At 37.9% G+C, this 4,908-nt stretch overlaps 1 long non-coding RNA gene across 1 annotated transcript; it reads right to left on the reverse strand.

Annotated features, from left to right (window-relative positions):
* Positions 1–2,593: 2,593 nt before the first annotated feature.
* Positions 2,594–3,628, reverse strand: LOC126588361 (uncharacterized). Its single transcript, XR_007611428.1, has 2 exons — positions 3,178–3,628; positions 2,594–3,074 (listed from the first exon to the last, which is right to left on the reverse strand). It is a non-coding gene; the product is annotated as an uncharacterized LOC126588361 (long non-coding RNA).
* Between the last annotated feature and the right edge of the window lie 1,280 nt (positions 3,629–4,908).

A 4,908-nucleotide genomic window follows, 5' to 3' on the forward strand; every position in this document is an offset into this window, starting at 1 on the left:
ACGACTGGCATGTCGGAACCACCTCTAGTGGTCTGTACGACATCCACCTACTTGGATCCAAGGCGAGCGTGCGGTGTGGTGAATAATATAAGCACTAACACCAGAGGTGCAGGTTATGAGCTCTCAACATAATTCATATAAAATAAATCGTCTGAATAATGTAAAGACTCACCTGTGCGTTAACCGCGTCATTTCATATATATATGCATCAATTATCAATTTAAATATCTCAACAATTGCATGCATAGCAATTTAAATCATATTTTCATATAAACGCATTTTCTGGGAAAACCGTAGTAAATAGGTAATACGAAAACAAAACTGCCCACTCACTGGTAAGTCGATGGGTCGTAACCCCCGTGACTTCCCTGGATGCGCTCGTCCTCGGGATAGGTGTCACCTATATGCGAAACAACTATAAAAACGTTAATTTAAACACATAACCAACAATTCGAAATAACTTCTCATATGATGCTCAATTTGGGTATATGAATATACCACATCGACCTACTCGACGTCACGGACGTCGAGAAATTTTTAGAAAAATTTTTGGAAGCTGCACGCTCCCCCACGCCCCGAGATAGGCACGGGACACGTGCCCTCACGCGCATCATCCCTAACCTCGGCTCGCCAGACTGAACTTTCCGGCGGCCGGTTTCCGGCCAAATTTGAAACTCCTTGTTCTCCTTCGTTTCTCAACCATTTTCATCGTATTTTATATCAATTTGAAGCCCCAAACATGTAGATTCACGATATACTACTTTAAAGCTCTAAAAACATCTAAATCTCACCGGGAAAATCCAAGAAAAACCGGCCAAACTCGAACCTAGTGATCCCGACGTCCAAAACCTTCAAACGAAGCACTCCGAGCTTCCTTAGGACCTCACTAAGCTCACTATAAGCTTAGAATTCCCTGAAACACAACATTTCACATGTGCATGAACAATGACACAAATTGGGGGGTTCGGGTTTCCCGTTATATCGAAGGTTTCACTATCTAAAATTAGTACCATTCAACTCAGGACGACGAAAGGATGAAGAATCTTACCTCAATAGCTTCGATCCGCTGAGTTTTGGAGGGTTTTGGGTGAGGTCCATACGATATGGGTGAGAGAGAGTGAGAGAATCGTGAGGGAGGAGAGAGAGAGTTACGGGAAAGAGGGAGAGGACAGGGCGTGTGTGAGGTGTCCAACACCAATCCTCACCATCCATTTCATCTAATTCCCTAACCACAAAATTAACAAAAGCCAAAAATTTTAATCCAAAACTTATAATAAGTTAAACCAAATAACGTCACACACACATACCTTAATACCCGCTAAGGGTAAATCCGTCATTTCACGCTCCCGATATAAAATTTTCGGGACGGGCTATGACACTCACCCTCGGGTGTTTCATCTTAGTAATTGTATTTTTTTAAACTTCTGAATTATGTAAATGGTTACGTTACTCTCACGTGACGGCCAGCATGCCCTCCTTCGGGACGGGGTGTGTCAGTTCAGCATGCCCTCCTTCGGGACGGGTTGTGTCACCAAGACCTGATGATACCTCCAAAATCTGATTTAACAATACACCACATACTCATTATTACAAAAATCAGTAGACAATTAATATACGTTTAAATTCAATGATGGGCCTTGGACTACCCTAGTGTCCATGTGGCTCCACCAGTGAGCCCTAAACCATTATCCCCAATAGTGTTTGAGCACTCTATAAATAATTAATGGAAGGCATCAACTCCAATTAGTACATGAATCAGATGGAATCTAACTCTGAGTAGTCATAATTGATAATTCTATTTATTTCAAGTAATGCTAAGGAGATCAAATTTATTGACAAAATTTTGTAAACTAATGATATAAAAGTTGATGATTGGATTATTAATTAATCGTTGATAAACGTGCTCATTTCTTATTGGTGACACATAATTTAGTTTACAAATTTTATTTACAAATTTAAAAATTTAATCTCTCTAACATTACTCATTTATTTCACTTCTCTTACACCTCATGGAGATAAACTCTCTTGAAGTCACTACATTGCCACCCAAGAATGACATAAATAATTGTCATATATTCAATCTGTATATTAAATAGTTGTCATCTAATGTAGGGGTGGTTCGGTATGGGATCCCATACCGAAACCTTTGTCCCGATTCCCAAACCGAAATTTTCGGGAATCCCAATTTCAATACCAATCCCAAACCAAATTTTCGGGAATCCCAATTTTCGGGAATCCCGAAATAGTTTCGGGATTTCGGGACAAATCGGGAATCCCGAAATAGTTTGGGGCTTTTGGACAAAAAAAATGTACCCCATATTTTAATTTTCTTCAGTTACCTTCCTCGGCACCCAAAAACCCAGTTTTAAACTGGAAGTAAGAAACATATGGGAGATCAGTGTAAATTGCACGAAGCTGCACTCCCCAAGACCCACCATTGATAAATAGCTTGAGGAAAAATCTTAACTACTACCCAATTAGTCACGAAGCTGCAATTTGGATTGTAAATTGCACGAATACCTTCAGCCCACCCATAGTTATCATTGAACAAAGCATTTACGCTAGAGCGATTAGCTAAATTGAAAAACTGAACTAAAGGAAATAACAACAATTATCTATTCTCCAATTAATAGATCATTGGATGATCCACAATTAAAACAATGTAGATTCAGAGGAAGAAAACAAAAAAGATTAAATATTATCTAAGAGGAACAAACACACATTATCTAAGAGGAACAATATATTATTAATGATTTACTATTATCTTAACGACACTTATTGTGTGTACTTATACCTTATCTGCTATTTTACTTTTCCCCGAACAGAGCAGTTGTTCCTAACAGTAATAACTATAAAGACGAATGGTAACAATAACAACAATAGTATTTTCAAGAAAACAGAAGATGTGCATCCAACAATCCCGAATGGTAAAAGCAAACCATGACTCTTAAGTGTGCCTCTGTAACAATAGAAAATGAGATTTCGGAGGAAACATGGTAGCCTAAATAGTACCTCCTTACGCCTAGCCTCAATCAGAGCTGCTTCCTTTTCTTTCTCAAGTTACGAAAACAGAGCTGCTAAACAATACATACCAAAAATTAAATCTTAAAACCATTTGAAAACTTCAAAGCAGAATCTACCAACAGAAATTAGAGTTCAAAACACCAAATTAATTACCTAATTTGGGGTGAGAGTGAGACTCGAACTCGGTGTGGTGGTGAGAGAGATCACGAGAGAAAATCGCCCGAGAGAGAGATTGTGAGAGAGAGCGGTGGTTGTGTGGTGAAGGAAGGCTGTGTGGTGTGGTGGTGGGCCGGTGGTTGGCCGGAATTCGACACAGACGTATGAGAGATGAGGGCTCGGTGAGGGAGGAGGCGCAGGGGCTTGGAGTTTGATGGATGGAATCAGGGAAATGGAACGGAACTGTGAAAGAAAGAAATGGGATCTAACCTAAAACAAATCAACGGCACAGATTAAATCTAAAACAATGAACGGTTCAAATAATTTTCTTATAATTAAAAAATTATATATATATATATATATATTTTTCGGTTCGGTATGGGAATACCGAAAAAATGAAATGCAAAACCGAATCTCATACCGAAATTTTCGGTTTGGTTTGGGATTATATCCCGAAAATTTCGGGAATTTTGGTTTGGGATTGGGATTTTTTCGGTTTGGTTTGGGATTTTTGGGATTTTTTTCCAGCCCTAATCTAATGTCACTGATTGCAAGAGAGAATTTCTTCTACATAAACTTATTAGGTACCACACAAAACAACTAGTTTAACATAATAGTGATGCCTCTGAACGACTTCTTTCAAGCTTAACCTCGCAAGTGCGCGCTAGCACTTAAACCCCGATCATTCACTTTTCTAATCGATTTTAATACGTTGATTATAAAGTTCTTCTCTAATTTTAACCGAAAGCGAATCACGACGACTACGATCTTCAACTATTGGAAGCAATAAGACTAGTAATCACAAAGTATACAGAAAGGACAAAGCATTGATAAAAGGTATGGGGTGTGTGCAACATATTTTCACATCAAATATCATACTAATGACCACTAAGACAACAATTAATACAGCCTAACCCCTAATCCAATTGTTAATTGGGTATGTATAGGTCAAACAATAAGAACTACTTTTTAAGTAGCAATGGTCAAATAGCTAATTAATGATCTAACGCAATGACTTTATGCCTTACCCAAAAAATAATTTGATACGATGGCGTACAAGATCAATTTAATACCAAACGAATATTAACCTTATTAACTTTATAAAAAAAATATAAATACAGTATTAATCACACTAATGAAGCCATAAAATATATTAATAATCACACTAATGATGCTATTGATCACATGGTTAATTAGATAATTAATGTGAAAATCTTTAGCCAAGTTCCATAACCCATTAAGTTTTCCTACTTAACGTTCCCACATCACATCATGCAATACTTTGAATCCTTTGCTTATACCTAGCTATATCTTTATATTGTAGGATAGCTAGTAACCCTAAAAATTTAAGTTATGCAAACTATATAGCATTAAATATAAATAAATTTCTTCAACATAAATATATATTGTCATGCAGCTTTTAAAGAGAGTTCCACTTTTGATAAAAGAATCTGATTGCATGAAGGCAATGTTCGAGGCAAATGTGGCTCTAGCCCCTTGCACCGCTCCCCAAGGGTTGATGGCACTTGGTATGTTTGTTGGTCAGGCTCTTGCTACTTGATGTGCTACAAGAGAAGTTCACAGTTGGTTTGAAAGGTGCCTTTGTAGGGCCCTAGGTGTAGGCCTTGAGGCTCACAATCAAAACTAACAAAGTGCTAGGCGTGCCACTGTTATCTCAGTATAACAGATGTAGAACATAATTGGTTTAAGTCAATTACTTGCGCCCCA

This window comes from Malus sylvestris, chromosome 11 (genome assembly GCF_916048215.2).
Source record: "Malus sylvestris chromosome 11, drMalSylv7.2, whole genome shotgun sequence".
NCBI lineage: Eukaryota > Viridiplantae > Streptophyta > Magnoliopsida > Rosales > Rosaceae > Malus > Malus sylvestris.